Source organism: Calonectris borealis, chromosome 2 (genome assembly GCF_964195595.1).
Source record: "Calonectris borealis chromosome 2, bCalBor7.hap1.2, whole genome shotgun sequence".
Classification (NCBI taxonomy): Eukaryota; Metazoa; Chordata; class Aves; order Procellariiformes; family Procellariidae; genus Calonectris; species Calonectris borealis.
The window spans coordinates 87,075,786-87,102,156 of NC_134313.1; the positions used below are offsets into that span (position 1 = coordinate 87,075,786).

Consider the following 26,371-nt stretch of genomic DNA (forward strand, 5'->3'; position numbering starts at 1 on the left):
TCATTGGAATAATACAGAACTCAGTCATTTCTGCCTTAACTCAATTATTTCTGCCTTACATTCCAACATACACGTTTCCCAGGCTGTTAGTATGTTAAATCTCTATTTCTAATTTGAAAAAAATACTTGAACACAAGTTCTTGGACATTTTTGTCCATATTACTATAATGAGGCCTTAAACACTATTTCAAATGCAATAATTTTTGAAATCAAAATACAGCACGATGAACTTCTTTCTCAGATGCCTTTATCTGTTTCATGTTCATCCTTTAAATACATCTAAAAGTTTTGAATAGATACTCAAGGTTACATCACTGATGCTGAAATCGCTTTTAAAATATTCGCCCCCTTATCCCATCTAATGAGGACTAAAGAGATCTACTATAATGGACACAGGTGGGAATGGAGTTTTCAAGAGTGAATTCCTTTAAGCAGTATAGTACAGCGATTATGGATATAGGCTTTATTTACATGATGTACTGCCCAAGGTGAAACACAATAGAGGAAACATGGGACATGAAAGGAGATTATGTAGAAAATGAATTACTGAGAAACTAAATGGTTTTGGTAATGGGGCAAGAAGCTAAGCTACAGAAAAAGAGGTAAAGGCAATTATTAACATTTATAGCTATTGCCTTGAAATTGAAAATAGGTCCTTGTGACTGTGGAAGAGGTCATGGTTTGTGGGACAGAGCGAACACGAACATAGTCGCTTCTTTGTCTACTTTTTCATCTCATCATTCCTGCTCAGTGAATATACTAGATTCTGATCTTTCATCTAGCTGCCCCCTGCATGTGATTTAAAATTATCTCTCCAGCCTGAAGTAAAGGATTTTGCTTCTTGAGCACTGGTTCACTACGGAAATATTCAAAGAAAGTTAATTCTTTTCCTCCTGGGGTGTTAAATATTTCCTTGCTTGCAAAATGAAAAGATAATGCAGCCTGAGATAATTAATGTCTATTTCTTCCTCTTTATTTTAATTTAAGTGGCTCACAAGCTTCCTGCTGTTCCATTATACCTTGCTCGGTCAAAACTTAGTATTTTTCTTCCATTATCATATAGAGGCTTACAGACAGACATGGAGTGAAAAAAAAAATCAAAATGATGATGAGAAAGCTCAAAGAAAAAATGTTAGAACTTTATAGAGGGAACCACACTATTTTCTTACTTGTGTCCCTGTATTAAATAAAATATGTCTGGAGTTCATTGTGAAGTTTACCTTGTTCCTGGAAGTAAGAATATCACAGAGCAAAAGAATGTGGTTTTGAAGCAGGGATTTGTAAACAGGGAAGCATGCCAAGAATATTGTTTCTACTCCCATCTCCTGTCCTCAGCTTTGTCACTAAAGCTGAGATGGTTGAGCGTCTTTCTGACTGCCAGCTGAAGGGTTTATGTTCAACTAGTAACAAATCAGGCTGCATTGCATGCATTATCCGAGCATTGGATTATAATAGAGAGAAATAATTATAGTTGCTTCCCCTAGCTGGGGAAAAAGTTAAAAAATATTAAAAAAAATAGAAAAACAAGGACTCCTAAGAGAAAGGAAGAGTGAAATACAAAGACAAGCAAAAAAGCATAGCTTTTTTCAAATACATTGGAGAAAAAAAGCTTTATAACTGGCAGCATTAGCAATTCTGCAGTTATAGATCTGTTTACTGTGCTTCACAAATATCAGTCAGCTAGTATAACCTAGGAATCATTCCATGGATTTAAGCAGAGTTGTATTGCTTTGCATTAGCTGAGATCTGTCACATTGTATTTATTCATCAAACCATGCTAATCTGCTGATTTCAATATAGGCTTCTCAGATGTCATTGCTGGACAATGGGCAAATGCATGCTTATTTGTAAGCCACATTGAGCTATGCAATTTGTGGGGCAATTCAACATTACAAAGTGTTTAATTACTGTAGGGGAATAGCTGATTGATTAATTTAAAATGAACTAAATTCTCTAACAATAAAAGGCATGCAATACTGAGATTCAGAGGCAAGGTGGGAGAGAGAGGAACTAGCATTGGTTGGATTTGCACAACACTGGAAAATAATCCTGAATTTCAATGCCTGCAATTTTCCAGAAAGCAGTTTAGGCTAAAGAATAAGTGCTTGCTAGTGTGTCTCTGATTTATGTGTTACAAGCTGTATTGCACTGGAAGAAAAGACATTTATTTTTTGTGCTGAAAAACATACAGAAGATTTGTGACTAGTTTTTCTGGCACTGTGTCCAGCAGTATTTTTGATTTTGTATCCCATTTCTCCTTTTTGTTTGTACTTATTTTCTAATTCTTGTTCTTCTGCTATTTGAGCAAAACTACAAGGCAAAAGAACAAATGCTCAAATCTTACCTAAACCCCTCCAATGTGTTTACATTTCAGAATTACTTGAATTTACTGCAACATGATTGTATTCACATGGATTTTTCTTACTGTTATGTTTTCTCTGGAAATCCCAAATATTAAAAATGCCAGAAAGGTTTGGAAATGAAAGGGATTCATTTCTACTTTTGCTCAAATCTGCACTGTTATTCCCACTACCTAAGTACACAGAGTTTAGTGTCAGATCTTTGGGCAAATCTGCCCCAAGAGTAAAATTAATGATTTCTTGTAGCAAACTCTGTTAGTGCAGAAAATTAATTTTTTTCTGTGATGGCAGATAAAGACACATCGTCCCATAATTCTTGCTAATATGCACAAGCAATAACACATATGGCAAAAGAAATGATTGATAAAAAATTCAAGAATGAATAACAAGATGGAGACTATTGTGAAATACATTGTGTAAATCTATGCAGAAACTATGACAGTGTTCTTGAATCATGTCCAATACCAGATGCCAGACTGAGTCAGTCTACAAGTCCATGTGATCTAGCAATCTGCTTCAGCCTATAACTAGCTGAAAGCTAGTTTGCCTCAGAGAGGACGAAAAAGTCAGTAACATCTCGTTACAAGCACATCTGGGAGAAATTATTTATTCACTTCTTCAGGCAGTCATGTCCAATTCCTAACAAACAGTATGACTATTCATGATATTACATATGAAACCACATGAAAGATCAAGAAATGCATTAGCTAAGGTACTTCAAGAACGGCTGTATACTAACTAAATTCAACACGGCAGTAGTGTGGATCAGAAGGATTTGTTCCTTGGTGCTGATTTGCTGCTCGGTATCCTATGCATCTGAACCTCAACTGTACATCTTCTCTTTTCTTAAACACTTTAATGGCTTGCATTAATGAACTTACAATGATTTGGAAAGTCAAATTTGTAAATTCACAGACATAGGCAAAGAAATCAGAAACAAAAGAAGATTAACAAATTGCAAGATAGTCTAGACTTAAAATGAAGTAATAGTTATACCCTCACAAAGCATGCAGGAACAAGGGCTATGACATTCACTAGGATTGCTGTGATCTTAATTTTACAGCAATACGAACATTGAAAAGTTGTTTCATGAATTGGCTGGTTCCCTTTCTTAATTTCCCATCCATACACAATTAAAAAAAAAAAAAAAAAGGTAGTGAAAGAAAAGAGGAGGAAGTAACAAAGTTTTAAATGTCAAGGAATGTTTAACATCCCTAAACTGATATATTCACCATGTGATATACTTTGAGATTCTAAGTCTTATTTCATTGCCAGTTTCACAGGCTGAAAAAAAATTCACTGTTCAATTCATTTATTGCTGATAGATCAATTTAAATGCTATATTGCAGTGCTTAATTGGACTGAAACCATTGCTAAATTTTCCAAGATATTAACCCTTCCTTGCATGCACAGCAGTACTAGTTATTCATCCCATATCTTTACATCATTTTTCACTATGCAATATATTTTAGGATCTTATTCCATTATTTCCTCTGCCTGTATCTACTTTCAAGTATCTCCATTTGTGCTGTAGCCACCAGCTCCTCCCCCTGCCCTTTCTTGGGTAAGATGCACAATGAAAACTTCAAGAAGTCAAAATAGCCAGTCAACTCCAGTATTACTTAAAACTGCAAACACGGAATGACTTCCTAAACTGAGGAAAGGAAAAAAGGTCATTGTTGTATGGAAAACGCAGATGCAAGCAGAGCTATTTTGGCAACCATCTACTGCAAAAGTCTGTGTGTTGGAACAGGGATGCCCAGTACAGGAGAGGAGGGTGTAAATGAGCCTAGAGAAACCTTTGATACTAACCATCTAAGACGCCTTTCTATTTGGAACATTGCCCTTTTAAAAGATACTTATTCTACACATATTTTCTATTGGCAAGAACTCTATGGTCTACACAGATAGCATAGTTCCTTTTAAAAACTGATAATTAGATTCTAATGTACTGCTTTTATACAAATGCATTTTTTTCTTCCCCCTAAAAATACATACAAGTTGAAAATTTTCCCCAGGTGGGTGTGGTGTCAGAGACTTCAGTTCAGGAAATTGAGTAATAAAAACAACAATGCAATTGCCACTGATCAAATCCAATCAAATATTTTTTCTTTCCTCCCCTCTCCATCACACACACACCTGCACACACACAGCCCACACACACCTCCCTCCAGAGGACACTTAGGGACAAGGAAAAATCTGCTCACAACACACTCAGTGCAAATGTTTCTTGATCCTAAAAATTTGGATTACTTAGGACATCTTCTGAATGTTCAGTTAACATGCATTAATCAGGCAAGACTGCAGACTAAAACTTGTGTTGGGAGGAGTTAGGACACTACTACAAAACGGGTCAAATGAACAACAATCTGCAAAATAGGTGTATGAAAAGAAGTAGCAACTAACATCATAGAATCATAGAAAAGACCTTTAAGATCATCAAGTCCAACCACAAAATGATGAGGTAAAAGAAAGCTGAACCAAAAAAGAAATGAATGATGCTTTTTAAAGGTCTTTTGGAAAAGATGGTTTTGTTTCCTTTTAAGACTGAATATTATTTGCAATAGGAAGGGGTGTCTTTGTATTAACTTTGTACACCGCTTTTCAAGAGACCCCCATCCATGACTAGGCTTTCTTAGTGCTATAAGAATTTTAAACAATAATTTAAAATGACAATTAAAGATGTGTATATATATATAAAATATACAAAAAAAACCCAAAGATAAAAAAATAATTATTTGAACTAGCAAGCTGTGCATATCACATCATCATGATTAATTTTCTTAGGGATGTATTGTTATGGCTTCTTTTCCTATGTTTAATAAAATATGTACTACCAAGAATTGGCATTCTTCTGTCTAATTTTTATATGGTTCTGCATTTTGAAGTATCTTTTGTACACTGCCCAAATTAGATTAGAATAATTCCTTATTCAAAAGGAATTAAATAAAAAGGTTTTCTACTGATTTTTTTAATGATTCCTGTTTGGCAAATAAAGCTGAGTTTTATTTAAATTAAAACACCGATTATCCAATTAAATAAAACATTATCTCTTTCTGTCACAGGGATTTAGTTTAAGCATACTAAGTCAGACCAGACTTTTCCAATAACAAGTGTGGTTGCCAGTTAGTAATATGATGGCAAATAAGTCATTAGCAAGGACTAAAACCCGTACCTGACCTGGTCAGTTCAAATGAATCCTCATCCCTATCAACATCACTGATTTGAGGGGTCAGGGATTGTTATTTTTCTAATTCTGCTCAACAAGAATATTTTTGTTGCATTATGCAGAATTCAATAATAACACTTACAAAAACACAATCTAAAACAAATCTTTCTTTCTTTCATGAAATGCAATTGCCCATAGACAGAAAAAAATATTGCTAAATGAAAAAAGTTATGCATTAGTAAAATATTGAAAGAATAAAAATCTATCAATAATATCTCATTATAACTTGATTATACAAGTAATTATATATGTAAGTTACAAGTTGCTTATATTTCTGACAATGACTTTTACATCATCATTTCAGCTGGAGTTGATGCATATAGATACATGGTGTCCTGGTCCTCTCTCTTAAACTTAAATGTAAGAATCAATATCAGAAGTAACCTTTTTATTAAATTATTCTTACTGAACTCATCTAACTCCATGTTACAATGTGCTCTGTGTATGTTTGTTGATAGGTTTAAGTCCACAATTATGTTGAATATTCCATTTGAGAGAAATGTTCTGCAGAATGGTAACAGCTGATGGGACCATGAATCCGCTGAGGCCTCTAGATATTACCATGGTAAAGTAACAACATAATCACAGGTTCCAACAACAACTTCCAGTATTGGCCATTAGACAACTACAGAAGCCAAAATTTGAGGAAATTTATCAACTTCCAATTTCTTCTTTCTCCAGTGCAATTTTATACATCCTGCTGAAGTAATATCAGCTACAACGAAGCGTGCAGCTGCTGATGACAGCTCAATGGAAAATGATTTCACCATCCCATTAAATTTTTATAATTTCAGAATTTTTCAAAGTATTTATCAGGAACAGAGGAGGGGATTGAATCCGAAACCCTCGCAGTCCAAAGACCTTAATACATCAGATGGGAAAGGTAAGGTTGTGCCATGTGTTCTCATGCATAGATGTGGCCTTTTCCTTTCTTTTCACTACTGTGCACTTGAAATCTATGATAAACTATCTTCTGCTTCAAAGGCATCTGTGCAAGACATCACCTGTTACAAATGAATGCATTTGAGTTGGCACCAGTGGAGCTGGTTTGATTTACACCTGTGAAAGCACTGGCCCTCCTCCTGTACCAGTTCCTGGCTGGAGTCCCAGTGGCTAAGTGGGAGCATAATGTTGGTGCCTGAAACTGAGAAATGAGAGAAGGGAATTTGCCACAAACAGGGGTCTGGACAAAAAACATCATAGCTTTCAGCAACAGATACTTGTATTCCTTTTCAAGGTGATACTTACTTTTTAATTCTGAAAACTGAATGAAGAAAAGACAACATTACAATGAAATTCTACATTCCTGCTATTTAATTGTGCAAGATCTGCAAAACATCCAATGGCATTGCTGTAATTAATAAAAATGGTAAGTGTAGAGTGTGGTGCTCTTTTTAGGTAGTATATAAGATTGTAGTACTTCCTGTTTGAAACAGGAATCACTGTAAGAACATCAAAAAAACCTGCATCTCTGGATGTCACATAGTGACAGTAACGTATTATTTTGCATTTTGTTCCCCACTGTATCCCTTCTACAACATATAAAAAAGATCAATGCATGAAAATATGAATTATGCTGTATGAATAAATAGAATTTATTATGAATAAATATAATAGATACTAGAGACTTAGGAAGCCTTTACATGCCATATCTATAAAAAAATTTTAAGACACCTATTAGAGTTCATGATTTCTAATGACTGCCTAATTATATTTATGAAGATAGTCTCTCTTAAGATCACCAGATAACCATTGTTCAAAAAGTTGAGAACAAGCAGGAACTTTATATTGCAAAGTGTCACTGAAATTAAGCTGTTGGCAAGGTTAGATATTTTCAGTCTAAAATGAGGTATTTATGCTTGTGAAGTGAAGTGACAAAACCTATTTTCTTTCACGCATGTGTGAATGTGTGTCGTGGTTTAACCTGACAGGCAGCCAATACCACGCAGCCGCTCACTCACTCCCCCCCAGTGGGATGGGGAGAGAATCGGAAGGGTAAGAGTGAGAAAAACTCATGGGTTGAGATAAAGACAGTTTAATAGAACAGAAAAGGGAAAATATTATTATTATTATTATTATTATTATTATTATTATTATTATTATTATTATTATTATTATAATATTATGATAGAATGATAGAATATATAAAAATGAGTGATGCGCAATGCAATTGCTCACCACCCGCGCTGACCGATAACCAAGTAGTGATCGGCACTTCCTGGATCACGCCTACCCTTCATATACTGAGCATGACGTTACATGGTATGGAATACCCCATTAGCCAGCTGGGCTGGCTGTCCTGATTATGTTCCCTCCCATCTGTGTACCTGGCTCAGTCAGTAGGCACGGGAGCTGTCCTTGGACTAGGAGGGCACTTAGCAACAACTGAAAACATCAGTGTGTTATCAACATCCTCCTCATACTAAATCCAAAACACAGCACTAGGAAGAAATTTAACCCTATCCCAGCCGAAACCAGGACAATGTGATCTATTTTCTGTAGAATTACACTCTATAGATGTTTTAAGCTACAAGGTATAAAATCATGGTTTATTTTCCTTATTCCTTACATTAACTACTTGGACTTTACATGGAAAATACCATTAACGTCAGCAGACACTTTCTTGAATTACCAACTCCAACATGATCAATATATGAGATTCCTCATCTCATTTAATAATGAGTCATGACATTATGGACATTTTTTTTCTTGAGATTTAACTTCCCATGGAAGCTATAGCTACAACTGCTCAGTTGCATGACTTTTTTTTTCCTCTCACAAGAATTGCCCTGCTGATGCCAGTGGGAATACCTTTGTGTAGGCTCTAGGATTAGCTATGAATATGTCATAGGGAAAACAGTGTACTGTATGTCATTCTGCTTCTGAAGTGACAGACAAAAAGACAGCTGCCTGCTGACAGCCGCCATGACAAATAAGGGCTATGGAATGACATCCACTGCTGGAAGAGATCATGGCTCTGCGCAGCTTCCCACTCCTTCTTTTGGTGGCATTCACTTCTCCACCCCAAATGTCTGGAGTTAATTGAATTCCCTTGAACTTCTTTATATCATACTGTCCCATCTAGTTAAAGCAATTGAATAGCCGGCCTTTGTAATCCTGGCTCTTCTGAAATTAATTATGGAAAACTCAAACTTCCTGCTGGAGTTGCTCTTCTGAGGAGGCAGCAACCTGTATGAGGGACAGTAGCTGTGGAGCAACATATATTTCCACATCACAATTGCAACTAGGAGAAGAAATATATCTCCAACTATATAGTCATAAACATCTAAAGACATAGTAGTCATGAAGCCAGTTATCTCCTACTGTTAATTAGCCCCTAATACAGAAAACTGTGGTTAGGGGTTAGCTGACCTCCATAATCTTAGAAATGGTGCACCTGACCACACAGAAAGTGAATCCCAAGCCTGACACTGGCTCCCTGACTCAGCTCTGCAAAATATCCAGAGATAGCTTCTCCAGAAAGTCAAAGGCTCAATATAGTTCCTAGAAGCGTACCCTCCATAAGACTCCCTAAACCAGGTTTACCTTACTTTAGGAAGCCACAATTGTCTGACATACAGAGACATGAAAGGACACAGATCACCATACAGACTCCTATTACGTTACCCAGTGGTCTCCCTATGCTGAAATCTTTTCTGCGTGAATATCCCAAAGATGATAATAATGATAATGATTTTTTAAAAAATCACTGATAAATACACAACTTTTAAGTACTTTTAAAAGGAGCTCTGTCATAAATCAAAAAAGAACAGGTGCCTGTAGTTAGAACATGAAAAGAAAGACTGGAGCTGTAGGGTCTCCTCCTTTTTGAGTAAACTCATTGTTGGAAACATATGCTGAAATAGTATCAGTTTAAGTCCATTGCATTTGGAGAGGTCAAATATTCTAAACCAATTATAAAAGCTTATGCTTAATTTGACATTGATTGGAACTTTAAGTAGCAAATAAATCTTCTGCTGTTTCATTTTTTATCTATATCAGTATGCTCTTCAATTCCAGTCTGATCTTGGGGGGTTTTAAAGCAAAGACCTATTAAATTCTGTTGGTTCTTCTTTCTTCTTTTTGATCTTTCCCTTAATATATTTTTTTCATTATTTCAAATATTTTTCTTCACTAACTGTATTGCAAATGAACATAAAAACTCTATTCCTCATGTATTTAAATTTAATGTTATGTTAAATACAAAAAACTTGTTCTGTAAATCACACTTGCTGTAAAGCACTGTCAGTTAAGGTGTCTCTTTTTGTTTGATAATGACACACTAGAACAGGTAGGGAATGACAGAGTAGAAAGATTCTGCCTCAACGTGACTATCACTGTCACAAGGCATACTATTATAAACTATTTGACCACTTCTCTCTTCTAAATAGGAAAAAAAAAATCTTAGTTTTTATCACAGAGGTGAAAAATATTGATTTTAACACATCTATTAGAGAGATAATTTTAAGGCATTTACAGGCACAGAATTTTATGAACGAAAGAGATTATCTTCTGAATTTTTGATTTCGTTGTCTTAACTTAAGTTGGCCCCAAAAAACCAAGGAAACAAACACACCATAACACAAAAAATGCAAAATAATCCAGCAGTCATGAATCAATAATGCTTAATGTGTATAAGATATAGGAATGGAAGATACAGCAGAGAAGCTGAAAGACTTCTGTGCCCTGGCATCTCAATTCCAAGCAAACGCAATCGCATGAATCATGTTCCAGTTGCAAGATTTCCTCAGAACAATATTTTTAAAGGCTGTATTAATGAAATCACCTTTTCACACAGCAACAGTTGATTTTCCTTAGGTTTCGGAAGAAGCATAGGAAAGGGTTGTGTTGTACATACTTCTTCCATTTTGCTGAAACATTCAAAATGGTTTCAGGTTAAATATTCTTTGGGCATGAAACTGTAACTTGCTGTGCATTTGCTACAGTGTTGAAACAAACTTCCTGCAACACTGATTGAGGTCTAGGTATAATTCAAACAATAATGCAATAAACAGCAGTTCCTCCACTTTTTAAAACTACTTGCTGAAGCTGGTTTCTGATCTGATCAACTTACATTCTTTGTCTCAAGGACCAACGAGAAATTGATAAAATACAAGCAGTGATTACTTAACAGCAGAGTAGCAACTTATGAAATGTTGTGGCCTCAATGTAAGTAGGTTCAACAAATTGAAAAGAGAATAAGATTAATGAAGAGCTAGTACAGAAAGAGGAGCAGAAATCTGGAGGAAGAGGACTGAAAGTGTTTAAGGAGCGTACGCTTTGCAGGCCTGCTTGTGTGTCACCTCCTGCATCATGATGTCCGTACTGCAACATGACACAATTTTGTATTCAGAATAACAACTAAAATCAGTGGTGAAAGCTGGGGCATACTGACAGAGGGAGAAGGCCTACTTGAGAAAAAGGTTGTATTACTTTCAAGCTCCCTTAGAAACAGAAAAACTTTATCAATATAGCTGGCAGGGATATGAACTTTATTTCCAGTTTCAGAGTTTTAGAAATAATAACGAAGGGGTCATATCTACCATTTTTTACTCAATTGAATATGATTAGGATCTTGAGGAATAGTACCAGTCATTTCAACAGAATGTATATGAGGTGGTATTCATGATATTAAAAGTTAATAAGTTAGAGAATATAATAAATAAAACAAGTAAATTGGTACAATACAGAAAAATGACACAATAAGTGACACACTGCATAGTTTGCAATTTCTTCTAGCTTGACTTACAGAAAATTTTTTTGGTAGTTTTGCAAAAATAAGAAAATTTCTCTTTCAGTGGGGTCTTTTAATTAATCGACCTTTGGAAGGGATAAAAGTAATTTCTTAAGACACAGGTAAAGTGTCAGATAAAATTTGTTCTTCTGGCTTGGATTATTTAAAACAACCAGCATTTATATGGCACTATGCAGAACTGAATCAAATCACAAAAATCCTGTATATATTGTAAGTTATAGGTACATCCATGTTTCACATATCATTAAGCTGCACTGTGTAAGAATATTGATATGCCTTCTTTTTAATAAAAACGTCACACCTATGTACTAAAAAGTAAAAGAAAAATATCTTCTACAGATCAAGCCTAAATCATTTCTGCTCAAATGGAGCAGTTTAATTATAAATCTGAATGGTGATTGTCCCTGCTGGATTGTCCCAATGCAATTTTAAAAAAAATGTGTTGAGTTTACATGAAGTTATATTCTAGCTATAGCATTTACTTGCAAAATTTACTCATGTTTTTAGTGGATAAAGAAAAATGTTCTTAAGAATCATCAGAGAGTAGAGTATAATGGATAAAGAAATTAAAGAGCTTTATAATTTGGAACAGAAATGATTGTATGACTGCGGTAAGATCTCTGTTTTCTGTAGCTGTGGCTGTACTTATGTTTTATACAGACAAGATGAAAGAACAGCCACCTTTGCTGCTGCTATTGGGGTTGGAGAAGGAAATGAAGAGCATAGAGTCATTTCACCACAAAGACAGAGGGCGGCAAGGTTATTGCTACAGAGACCTTGGAAGAGGGAATAAGCAGGAAGCGAGGTAGAAGAGCTGTGTCTGGGTGAGTTTATATTCCAGCCTTTTTCTGAGATAGAGCTGCTCAATGAAACAACAGAGGTCTTAATTTGTTCCTAATCCTTCTGTACATGGTTCTTCCAGAAGTCCTGGGGAAAATAATTTACAAGGGCAAAATCTCTTCAGGCTCCAGGTAAGCCTAATTGTGTCCATAAAGCTTATATCTTGGCCTCGAGAAAGTCAATGGCAAAACTCCCATTGCCTCCAATTTTGTTCAATAATAATTAGGGCCTTGCAAGTACTAGCAGAGTACTCTCCTGCCGAGTACTAGCAGGGTACTCTCCTGCAGAGTGAGAGTAAATATTTTCTTTTGTTTCAATTCACACACTTAGGTAAATTTTCTTTCCACTTTTAAGTTTTAACAAGCCGAAGATCTCAAAATGGAAACAACAAAAGACTTTTCTTTTCCTGTGTGAAAATCATTCACCATCTTTCTCTCTCTCTCTGATTTTCAAGAACTTCAAATGATACTGTTTGATTGCTTGAAGATTCAAGGGATGGGATAGACTTGATCAAATAATACTTTTTGCAATTTTAACAATAAACCTTCAGTTAGACAGAAATTACTGCGAAATACTTCCACTGGTACAGGAGTTACTTGTTATGTGACAGGGGTTTTAACTGTTTATTAATGTTCACAGAAGTAAGGCTTCTTTCACTGACAAATGTTGCAGCTATTGATAGCTAAGTTAACCTGGATTTGCAGTAGCTGCTAATTATGATCAAGGAAGTCGTATTCACAAAGAGAAGCATTTTTTAACAATTTTCCTAAAAAATATTCCTTTGGTGTGATAGATGATTTGCACATGTCCTTTTTGAACCTAAGAACAGACTTAGCTATTAAATAATAATAAATTCATTGTCTGGAGACCTTCTAAGCATCAAACATCATCTATTTCTTTGCTGTTTGCCTTTAAGTTTTCATGGATTTGCAACACAGTTCTCAAGTTCATCATCTTATGACACTTGCTCCAAATACAGAAACCAGGATTGAGAAACGTGTTTGTGCCTCTCTAGAAAGACAATATAACATGACTTATGAATAAATTTCTACTTTGTTCTGACAAATATTTTTATTCATTGAATAATAGAGAATCTCTACTGTGAATAAGGCACTTTAAGAAAATATACCATCTATTGACAGATGAATTTAACTATACCTGAAAGACATATGCATAGAAACTACATATTTGTTAATGAGATCACAGAACACTGGTACCTATTTAGAATTAAATCAGTTAATCCTAAACTAATGAGCATCTGTTAATTAAACTCTTACTCTAGCAATATTTGCACCATAAATTAACTGAATTTAACAATAAAGTATAATGTATTCTAATTTACATAGGACAATAAGTCAATTACTGCAAGAATCCAATTCATTTAGGAAGGTTATATATAAACAGAGTGCTTTTGCTTAAACCAAATCAAAGAATGAACAGGTAATTACACTTATTGACTAATGAATTTGACAAAATTGAGTAAGCCAGAAAACAGTAGTTATTTCTGTTGCTCATCTTTTTCAAGGGGAAAATATTCTTGATATATAAATTACTGAATCTGTGGAAAACTAACATTTCTAATTCTATTAATGAATTGATTATTAAAATATTTCTTTTCAGTGCAAAGTTATTTTTTAGAAAATCTCATTTCTTTCAAGGATATCTGATGGTGATTTATCTTCTGCAGGATTGTGTTGTATGGATTCAATGCAGTGAAAACTGCCTTACAAGAGTATTCTCTTGTAAGTATTGCTTACAGTAACCAAAGAGTATTGCTCTTTAGCGTTGAGGAAAGCTATATTTTCCTATCTCATTCAGGAGGCAAGATCTACCTCCTGGACAATGATCACAGTGTGTGACTATGAACACAGCAAGTCTCTGAAAACACAGTGTGCAAGCCACCTGTGGAAAAACATGCAAGGCTGTAGTCTGTAGTATTGCACTTTATTTACATATAGGGGATAATACGTAACTGCCAAAACCCATATCCACAACAGGTCACAGATCTATTTGCACCAGCCATATGCCACATAGAGCTTGTTCTATTAAAGAAACAGTGGGGAGTTTGACCAATAAGAACAGAAAAAGAAAAAGGTTTTATGCACAGAGCTTCCCACTCCCACCCACACCTTCCACACCTATACAGGGAAATAGCTATTCTTGTTGAGCTGCTACGAGATCCAGTTGAGGGCTACACCCTTTACTCTAAAACAAAGTCTTTTGAGAGGCTGGCTTAGGGGTAGAAAAGCATTCACTTGTAGTGGGCCTTTATAAGCTTTGAGAATAGATCCATCCCTTGCTGGCAACCAGCTGGCCTTGTTTTGAGTGCTGCAAAATTTGAAAAATCATCTAGCATAGGCAAAAGAAAATATTTAAGCAAAAATGAGCTTTTGATGTATGTGTGCCTTAAAAGTGCATATTTTTCATTTTAACGATACATTTACAGGAAGCATGAATTGGTGTTGTGGGATGCCAAACACCTGTCACAATGAAATTTCATGATATGAAATCATGAATAAACTATGTCCCAGCACACTTACAGCCTTATCAGGATGATGTTCTTTTGTAAGAATTCAATTGAATACTAAATTTTCTATAAATATTCTTTTAAAATGTATAAAAGTAGTGAGACACACTGGCTAAAGATTTTGAAATTCATAAATACATTAAGATTTCTTTGTTAATTTGTTCATTAACTTAATGACCCAGTTAGACTGGGCTTAGCCAGCATGATTAACAGGCCATTATAACACCGATCTCTCATAAGATAAAAATAATCTTAAAATTAGTTTGTTTTAAACAGTATTTCTAAGTAGTAGAGTTTTCATTACTGGAACAGCTGTTACCTGGAGCAACAGCAATTTACCTTCTTTCTAATTTGATATACCAGCTGCAGCTAGTAGCATCCTAAACCCAAAACACAGTACCATACGAGCTACTGGGAAAAAAATTAACTCTGTCCCAGCCAAAACCACAACAATATCCACCCCTTATTCTATGTCATCTATGATATGCCCAGATCCTACACAGATCCCAATTAATCACCACCACCTTTCCTGTCTTTTGATATATACACACAGATATAATTCCCTTAGTCTATGGGCCATCCCTCTAAAATGTCCATTGAGTTCATTTAGTCCATGACTTTGGGCTCCATCTGTCATAATAGTCCTTCAGGGCAGAAGAGGTGGTGTGTGGTGTTGGATTGTTGTGTGCTGAAGCCATTTCTGGTTCCGTCACCGCTGTGCTTGTCCGCTTCTATCATCACTGCACTTTGCTCAGTTTCATCAAACTTCATTCTTCATTAATCTGGGTGATTCTTACTATAATACCATTGATAGGGCATATAGCAACCATGATAGTGATGACATAGAGTATTATACAGCAATTAACATCATACAATTCAGTTCATTGGCTATTTTCACCCAAAATCAAATCCCCTTGAGGTACACTGGACTTTCCCATCCATTCGCATTACACACCAAGTACACCCAGGTCCTTCAGCAAAAGCAATCCCACAAATGGGTTTGCCTTTGTCCAAGGCAGGAGTAATCCAGACTGTCTTCCCCAGCATATTTCTGATGTGCACGACAGGGACTTTATCCCCTTCTACAGTATGCAGAAATTTTGATTGGGCAGGGCCAGCTCAAGTGACAGATCCCCTGGTGTTGACTAACCAGGTGGCTTTTGCTAAATGTGTGTCCCAATGCTTGAATGTCCCACCACACATTGCCCTCAGTGTAGTCTTTAGCAGTCCATTGTATCATTTGATTTTCCCAGAGGCTGGTGCATGATGGGGGACGTCATAAACTCACTCAACGCTGTGCTCTTTGGCCCAGGTGTCTATGAGGGTGTTTCGGAAATGAGTCCCGTTGTCTGACTCAATTCTTTCTGGGGTGCCTTGTTGCCATAAGATTGCTTTTCAAGGCCCAGGATGGTGTTCCGGGCAGTGGCCTGGGGCACAGGGTATGTTTCCAGCCATCTGGTAGTTGTTTCCACCATGGTGAGCACATAGCGCTTGCCTTGGCGGGTTTGTGGGAGTGCGATATAATCAATCTGCCAGGCCTCCCCATATTTATATTTCAGCCATCGTCCTCCACACCAGAGAGGTTTTAACCATTTGGCTTGCTTGATTGCAGTGCATATTTCACATTCATGGATAACCTGTGCAATAGTGTCTATGGTCAAGCCCACCACTTGATCACGAGCCCATCTATATGTTGCATCTCTTCCTTGATGGCTGAAGACATACCCTCTCCACTCTTATGTTGTCAGTCCAGATCCACCTGGGTCACTTTAATCTTAGCAGCCTGGTCCACCTGCTGGTTGTTTTGATGTTCTTCAGTGGCCTGACTCTTGGGTACGTGAGCATTTACATGATGTACTTTTACAACCAGGTTGTCTATCCGGGCAGCAATATCTTGCCACAACGCGGCAGCCCAGATGGGTTTACCTCTGCGCTGCCAGTTGTTCTGTTTCCACTGCTGCAACCACCCCCACAGGGCATTTGCCACCATCCATGTGTCTGTATAGAGATAGAGCACTGGCCACTTTTCTCGTTCAGCAATGTCTAAAGCCAGCTGGATGGTCTTCACTTCTGCAAATTGGCTTGATTCACCTTCTCCTTCAGCGGTTTCTGTGACTTGTTGTATAGGACTCCATACAGCAGCCTTCCATCTCCAAGGCAGGCTTTCCCACAAGGTGACCAGACCCATCAGTGAACAAGGCATATTGCTTCTCATTTTCTGGTAGTTTATTATACAGTGGGGCTTCTTCAGCACGCATCACCTCCTCCTCTTGGGATATTCCAAAATCTTTGCCTTCTGGCCAGTTCGTGGTCACTTCCAAGTTTCCTGGGTGACTGGGGTTTCCTATTCGGGCCCGTTGTGTGATCAGTGCGACCCACTTACTCCACGTAGCATCAGTTGCATGATGTGTAGAAGGGACCTTCCCTTTGAATATCCAGCCCAGCACCGGCAGTCGGGGTGCCAGGAGGAGCTGTGCTTCAGTACCAACCACTTCCGAAGCAGCTCGACACCCTTCATATTCTGCCAATATCTCCTTCTCAGTTGGAGTATAGTGGGCCTCAGATCCCCTGTATCCCCGACTCCAGAACCCTAAGGGTCGACCTCGAGCCTCCCCTGGTGCTTTCTGCCAGAGGCTCCAGGTAGGGCCATTCTCCCCAGCTGTAGTGTAGAGCACATTTTCTACATCTTGTCCTGCCCGGACTGGCCCAAGGGCTACTGCATAAATTATCTGAACTATCTCCTGTTTAATTTGTTCAAAGGCTTGTTGTTGCTCAGGGCCCCATTTGAAGTCGTTCTTCTTCCTGGTCACGTGATAGAGAGGGCTTACGATCTGACTGTAATCTGGAATATGCATCTCCAAAAGCCCACAATGCCTAAGAAAGCTTGTGTTTCCTTCTTGCCATTTGGTGGAGACATGGCTGTTATTTTGTTGATCACATCCATTGGGATCTGACGACGTCCATCTTGCCATTTTATTCCTAAAAACTGGATCTTCTGTGCAGGTCCCTTGACCTTACTTCATTTTATGGCAAAACTGGCCTTCAGAAGGATTTGGACCATTCTCTTCCCTTTCTCAACAACCTCTTCCTCTGTGCTGCCCCATACGATGATGTCATCCATGTATTGCAGGTGTTCTGGAGCCTCACCCTGTTCCAGTGTGGTGTGGATCAGTCCATGGCAAATGGTAGGGCTGTGTTTCCACCCCTGGGGCAGTCGATTCCAGGTGTACTGGACGCCCCTCCAAGTGAAAGCAAACTGTGGCCTGCAGTCTGCCGCCAAAGGGATTGAGAAGAACTCATTAGCGATGTCAATTGTGGCATACCACTTGGCTGCCTTTGACTCCAGTTCATATTGAAGTTCTAGCATGTCCGGCACGGCAGCACTCAATGGTGGCATGACTTTCTTCAGGCCACGATAGTCTATTGTTAATCTCCACTCTCCATTGTACTTTTGCACTGGCCATATGGGACCGTTAAAGGGTGAGCGAGTCTTGCTGATCACTCCTTGGCTCTCCAGTCAACGAATCAGCTTATGGATGGGAATCAGAGAGTCTCAGCTAGTGCAATATTGCCATTGGTGCACTGTTGTGGTAGCGATCGGCATCTGTTGTTCTTTGACCCTCAGCAACCCAAAAGAAGGATCCTCCGAGAGACCAGGCAAGGTGGACAGCTGTTTAATTTCCTCCGTCTCCAGGGCAGCTATACCAAAAGCCCACCGGGACCCTTTTGGGTCCTTGAAATACCCTCTCCTGAGGTAGTCTATGCCAAGGATGCACGGAGCCTCTGGGCCAGTCACAATGGGGTGCTTCTGCCACTCACTCCTGGTTAGGCTCACTTTGGCCTCCAATACAGTTAACTCCTGGGATCCCCTTGTCACTCCAGAAATATAAATGGGTTCTGCCCCTTCATAGCTTGATGGCTTCAGGGTACACTGTGCACCGGTGTCCCCTAGAGCCTTATACTCCTGTGGATCTGATGTGCCAGGCCATCAAATCCACACAGTCCAGTAAACCCGGTTGTCCCCTTCCTCCACCTGGCTGGAGGCAGGGCCCCTCTAGTCTAGTCCAGCACTGGCAGTCGGGGTGCCAGGAGGAGCTGTGCTTCAGTACCAACCACTTCCGAAGCAGCTCGAACCCCTTCATATGCTGCCAATATCTCCTTCTCAGTTGGAGTGTAGCGGGCCTCCGATCCTCTGTATCCCCGACTCCAGAACCCTAAGGTTTGACCTCGAGTCTCCCCTGGTGCTTTCTGCCAGAGGCTCCAGGTAGGGCCATTCTCCCCGGCTGCGGTGTAGAGCACATTCTTTACATCTTGTCATAGTACTCTAGACCTTAATTCAGCCCCCAAAGGTGATAAACAGCACAACAGGGAACATATACAGCAAGTAAGGTGTTACATAACACAACCCTGAGAACAAGCACAACAACTCTGAGAGCAAATAAATCAACATTGTTACCAGCGACTATTAACCTAATAATGAATGTTTATAGCAAATTTGTTTTAACATGCTCTAGTCAGATCTGTCGTTATCTCAACCCTTCAAGCCCCACGTTGGGCACCAAAAAGGACTGTCGTGGTTTAACCCGGCAGGCAGCCGCACCACACAGCCGCTCGCTCACTCCCCCACAATGGGATGGGGGAGAGAATCAGAAAAAAGGTAAAACTTGTGGGCTGAGATAAAGGCAATTTAATAGGACAGAAAAGGAAAGGAAAATAATAATTGTAAAAGAATATACAAAACAAGTGATGCACAATGCAATTGCTCACCACCTGCTGACCAATGCCCAGCCAGCTCCTGAGCAGCGTCCACGCCCCGCCCCGGCCAATTCCCACCAGTTTTTTGTTCAGCATGATGTCATATGGTATGGAATATCCTTTTGGCCAGTTTGGGTCAGCTGTCCTGGTTGTGTCCCCTCCCAGCTTCTTCTGCACCTCCAGCCTCCTCGCTGGCAGGGCAGTATGAGAAGCTGAAAAGTCCTTGACGTAGTGTAAGCACTGCTCAGCAACAATGAAAACATCAGTGTGTTATCAACATTATTCTCATCCTAAATCCAAAATACAGTACTATACCAGCTACCAGGAAGAAAATTAACTTTATCCCAGCTGAAACCAGGACAAGTTTTCAATACTGGAACCGCTGTTACCTGTAGCAACAGTAATTTACTTTCTTCCTAATTTGATATACCAGCTGCAGCTAGTAGCAGTGTAGCATTTCTGACTTCCTGAAACATCTATTTTGTAGTCAACTGTGTTAGTACTGTGGACCCCTGGTGACAATTCTGGGGCTTGTGTGACTCTTATTATCAGCACCATGGAACTGACCATGGAATATGGGATTCCTTGGGATTTTTCTTTTTTAGTAAAAACTCTAATATTTATCCTTGTAAAGATAAACCTACACAAATTCATTCTTAAGTGCGAGATGAATGTGAAATGGAATCTGCATTTTAGAAGAGAAAACAATGGGGGAACCTGAATTCATCTCTTCATTCCACAAATAAAAAATTGTTTTGTTCATACACATGAAAGAACCTCAGAAATGCTGATTAACCTCCCCCTCAAAAAAATTCTGATACATGCCCTCTCTACCGAAGCAAGTTTGCCCTTGAAAAGCACTGTTTTTGTTTTTAAGAAAGAGCAACAAGAAACATTTTCGGAAGACAGAAAAAAATTACACAGAGTGGCTCTCCAACTCGCCTGTGATCTATGAATGTCATGACTTTGATTAATAGGTGTTTCAGCCAGGCTGGGCTGTACAAAGCACAGCTAAGAAGAGTTACATGCCTATCTACAAAGAGGTTATAAAGGATCAGTTACGTATCTCAGCTGCAGGATATTTCTCTCCGTGGCTGCAGTGCAGTGTTTTAACATGCATCCCTCCTCAGCACAGCAACACAGACACACCAGAACCACTGAGGGAAGGTTGTAAGGTGCTTCCAGATGACTTCCTAAAAGTGCAAATAAACCTTTGTTCTCCCAGTATTACTGAATACGTTTTGTGGGCTGATCCTGCTGCTACACCTACCTCTGTCCCACAGGAAAACTATCTGTGTCGTGCTACACCAGGGCAGCAGATACCAGCTCTTTTCTCTACTTTGTCCACAAGAATTCCTACATTTCCTTGCTGAGCAGTACTGCCTGCTGTGAAAAGGATGGAAAAGCACTTTTCCCCCTGGACAGGCAAAGTAATAAACTAGTCATGGCAACAGCAAATTAGCAGCACATATCAGTACTGCGGGGTGTACATAGGATTTGAGTAGCAACACACGTCAAAGTCCTGGAGGTATTATGGACTTTGACACAGGAAAATTAATGATGATCAGGTTCTACAAACCCACACTCATGTAAGAGCTACAGATCATAACTGTACATCAATTTACAGAGGGCATTATCAACCCTACTTAGAGGAAGGAAAACAGACAAAGAAATAAAAGGGTACAAAGTAGCTCAATGGTACAATTTGTAAACAGAATTCAGTGAAAATGTAGTGACTTTAATGGCAGTACTCTATCTTTTAGCTGCCTTCCAGCACAATAACAGCTGTAGATGAGCATTAAGTTTGCTTTTCATTCAAACCACAGAACCCTAAACTAAGATCAGAGAAGTGAAGCAGAATAATCTAACTTTATACAGCTTCAGCTGGGATCACCTAAGAAATTATAAACCCCAGTAACTCTAGCTGATTCTGAAGAAGAGCAGAGATGATGACCTCAACAAAGAACACCAACTAAAGCACACTTGTCCTCCTTCCATATGAATCTGGGTCAGTTCAATGAAGGTTTGAGGATGAAAACACTAAAACTCAAGATAATGAAACTAGAGGGCCTATGAGAAGAAAATTTGGATCATTTATCAGCACAAAAGTAAATAATCAAATGACGTTTCCCCAGCTGCTGGTTTTACACACACACAAACATACACCCACTTGTTTTCCATATGCTTGTTTTTAGAGTAGTTCTTCTCCTGGTGAGACATGGAAGAAAAAAAAAAAAAAAGAGAAAAGAAAAAAAAAAAAGAATATGATCAAACATGTCTAAATCATATGCATTACTAATGGATGTTGCAAAACAGCTAGCAAATGTTTCCAAAAGAAAGGGCAAATGAATTTTACATAGCCAAGTATTTTAAAAATATACATTTTATGAGAATCTTAAAGGAAAAAACAGATGGCATTTTAAACTGCATTCTACATACAAGATTTCTCTATCACAGATTGTGAATAATGTATGCATCCTTTCTCATATCTTTCATATATAAAAAGCTTTTAAATATTAATTTTTGTAGTTTAGAAAAAATTACAGTGAATATTTTCATGAGCATGTATTCAGGAGAAAGTACTGGCCTTCACAGGAATAAATATACTGTTAAGAGCATAAACGAATATTTAGAAAATGACTTCTGTTCTTCATAATTACTTTTACCCTTTTTCACACCAAAATTTTAGTCTTGAAAAATTCATTCTTTAGTTGGACTATTATAATTTTCTTTCAATTTAAAAAAAATGAAATAGACTTCATGTCTAGTTAATAGTCTGTTAACCAGACATTAATAACATCTAGTGTTAACGTCCAGTTAACTTAATAACCTGTCTCTGCTCTGATTTTGTGCAAACCATGTAAAGACTTATTTTCTAGTACCTAGACTTCTCAAGGATTGTAGACTACGAAAGGTGTATGTTACAACCATGAAAATACGACATATTTATGCATATAAATTGTATAAATATATATATTTATGTATATGTGATATATAAATATCACAAAGAGCTACTCTAAAACTGAGATCATACTCTCCTACTTTATATTACTGTTCTGCATAATTTCTTCCTCACCTTCAGACACTTGACTGTACAAATCAGTTTTGCTCAGTAATTCTTCTTAAAAGGACTGGAAAATTTAACTAAAATTTAGGGAAAGAGGGCTGACTAAACATGCCAGCACTCACCTAGTCTTGGATAGTTTCTCCATTTCTATTTTTTATTAGACATGAGCTGTACCTATGTTAGCAAGTAATGTGAACCAGTAAGAGTGGTTCCATAGAATGAAGCAGCTAATGCTGAGGAACGATGCCCACAATAGATGCACCTTAGTATTTTTTTGCTGCAGACAGGATCTCACTTGGTTCGATGGACTAAGTGCCAATTCATGTAATGCATCCTCTTGGCTGATTTTTATCCAGAAGTGACCTAGTTTGTACCCTCCAAGACCTTTCCTGATGTGAACAAAAGTACAGTAAGTCTGAATGGTCAAGAGATTTGCCTCAGAAGTGCACTTTAGATGGGAATGAAAATGCTCATGAAGATTCGCCAACTGTCAGGTAATGCACAAATGCCACGATTCTGAAACACGGTGAGGACTTCAGTATTTAAGGCTGATAATATCCACTTCTTTAGTGGAATTTTTTAGGAAAAATCTAACTACTTTTTAGACACAGCTCAAAATGGAAGTGGGCTTTACTTTATGTTTATATTGTAAACAAAGGTGATTTCTCTTGAAGTAAAGATATACAGCTCTCATCAGCTGGTTATAAAATTAGTGGTGGTATAATGTGAAGTGAACTGGAATTTAACAAGAAAAAATGAAAATTTACTTTAAAATTCCTGAATCTGAAGATCAATTTTCTGAAAAGGATTTGTGTTAATAAAGTCTGTCAAAATGTGTGGGGTATTGGCAGCATTTAGACAAATGTCGCCATTATCTTTCTTTGTAGGCATTGTTTTAGGCCCTTGTTCATCTTGTCCTTTAGTTTATAACACCCATGAATATTAAGACTATAAATGACTTTCAGCTATTTAAATACATGATCATGACATAATGTCAATGGCTTTGCAAAGTCTTTGCATAATTTTACCTATATTTATATTTGTAACTTACTTTTTTCCTGCAGTTTGAGCTACATTACTAGAAAGTAACACTGGAGATAAACTATTGAAGCAAACAACTTCTGCATATTTATCTAACTCATAGCATAGCAACCTTCTATCATTAACAAACATGGCAATAGAGCCCACACAAACACAAAGAATGAAAGAATCTTTGGTTCTCATCTTGTGGATATTGAGCAGAGAGGTTGCAGACTTCTTTTCCCCCAAATAATACCATTTTATATTTTTCCCAATAATGCAAAAGTATCTGTATAATGTATAAAATATGATCAAATTCAGTACACATTTCTTACTATCTTGTATAGCCTATAGGAAAAGTAATGCCAATAGGTTAATTACTTATAACATTATTTTTTACAAGTTTTTAACTACTCATACTTGGAGATAATTAAAGGAAATGAACAGCCTGTCAGAATTATTTAATACACTGAGGAAGCCATTACTTCAGAATCAGTCTCTGGGGCTGGGATCCCCAAAGAAATAAGTTAAAAATCTATTCCAACGAACACAAGTGAAAAAGCATAAAGCATAATGCAGATAGATTATTATGAGTTTAACAGCACAATACTTTTGATTGCCTGTTTTCTCTGTTATTTTAATAATTTTGTTATCTAGTCTGATCATCCATGAGTACAGTAGGCTAGCGAGGAATTGACAGCATCGCCCTTTTCTCCCCTTCCCTCTTCCCCATAAGCTTACTTCACCTCGCAGTTACAAATTTGTCATTGTTAATGTCAAGACTAGGAATGGACTTGGACTTGGAAGCTAACTATTTAATCTAAAGAGCATTGCAGTGGCTAATGTAAAGAAATTTAATCAGTAATCGTTTATTTCCTTTCCAGGTAGGCACATCTGCCCAGCTCTCTCAGTTACTGTGTTGTTCAGCATAGACAGAACTCCCTACTTATCAATTCAGAAAATATCAAACTGTAGACCATTATTTATATGAAAAAAACACATATAAAAATAATAAAAAAAAATGATGGATGGACTTTCCAGTCTTTAGAGTTTCAATATAATTTGGATAATTACTCTGACAAGTAATTCAGTCTTTCCTGTGCTTCAACTCCCTACTGGTAGAAGAGAGCTAATACCTTCTTGCCTCACAGAACCACTGCAAGGATAATCATTACAATGTTCAGATGCCTTAGTGATGAGGCCTGTAAAAGCAGCTCTCTGAATCACAGTACTTTATAGAGATGGTAATAAGTGTAAAGGACAGAACAATTAATTTTGTGTAGGATCAATTACAATTTCTGGGGGAAAAAAGAGTTCCTACAAAACAATAGAAGAGGTTACACATTAATTTATTTTTTAATTGACAATATATCTAGTTTTACTACCCTGGGTAATAAAATTATGCTATAGTTGCTACCAGGCTCATCTAGCAGGATTTTATACTCAGCTTGCCAAAGAAGGAATGATGTAGTAAGTGCAATTCAGAACCAGGTCTTACAATAGCTTTCAGACATGGCAAATGAAGCATTGCAATTAACATGTCAAAATGGTAAATAAAGTAAACCAATCTTGTGTGTATCCCACATGAAAGAAGAACTTATTTTTGGTTCAGTGTTTTGCTATACAAAAAAGCCAGAATTATTGTTTCTAACGTACATAACAAGTGTGTTATTGCCCTTTAACCTTTTTGATAATACCAAATTAGTTTATTAGCATAGAAGTAAATGCTGTACTTTTTTAAAATGCCACAGTAACACATACCTTTACTGAAAAGAAATTATCAGTAAAACTGGTCAGTGTTTCAAGTTTTCAGCATCTTTATTACAGTCCTTAAACTGCACAAATGTTGTCTGCCAGAATTCATTAGGCTTACGAGGGAATCTCCTGATTCCGCAAACACTCATTGATTTTTTTCTCAGACTCTACTACTGGCATCAATTAGGGTTAAACTAGAAGCAGTTACCTGTTGGGCTGATACAGCTGGATTTGACAAGCAGAAGCTATTAACTGGCCTATATGATAGTGCTGAAAAAGTGCTCTTGGATTCTAGAAGATATACATTGCATTAATAACTTCAATGAGATTTTTTTCTTGGCTTGCTCTTTGACAGTTTATGATTCACTTCTCACAATAAGAAAAAACATATTGTTAGAGAAATTAGACTGCTCTGCACCACTTTTAAAATTGTAATCCTTAATTCACATAAGACATAATACATAAATCTCTATGGGCTGATTTTTTTTTGACACAATAATTCGTGTTAACTAACCAAATTTATATTTTGACACACCAAAGAAAATGTCTTTGGTTTCTCTGTTATGAAATACTAAAAACCTGTACTCTCTTTAACAGAGTAATTCTACATAAACACCAAGATACAAGAAAAAAAATAAAGACTCCTAATCAGTTGTGATCAATGGCTTACTCAGACATCACTGCTGAAAAGCAACAACACCATAAAAAATTGAATAGAACAACTTCTGCTGAATGGCACAGTGTCATCTCCAGCGACTATGGTTTACTCACTCCCATAGTCACAGGGAGAAAAGGTTTTACCAATTAAAACACATTTGTTGACATTATCCTTTAAGATATTGGAATAGAAAATTCTCTCTCATTTTCCTTCACCTTAAGCTTCTTTAAAGGGCAAGTGGAACTGAGCGCCAGAAAACCACATTCAAAGACCTGGAGAAGTAAAGAAAATTCAAAAGGTTGGTGTACCCACTCCTGACAGGCCTAAATTCTTATTCAACCTGCACACAAAACATCTACTTTCCTTCAACTTATGTGATATTCATCTTGTATATAAGGACTATAT

General features: G+C 37.5%; 1 protein-coding gene across 2 annotated transcripts in view; it reads right to left on the reverse strand.

Annotated features, from left to right (window-relative positions):
- The window catches only part of CDH12 (cadherin 12), a 162,307-nt gene that overhangs the window by 123,742 nt on the left and 12,194 nt on the right, over positions 1-26,371 (reverse strand). The gene's annotated exons all lie outside the window — the stretch shown is intronic.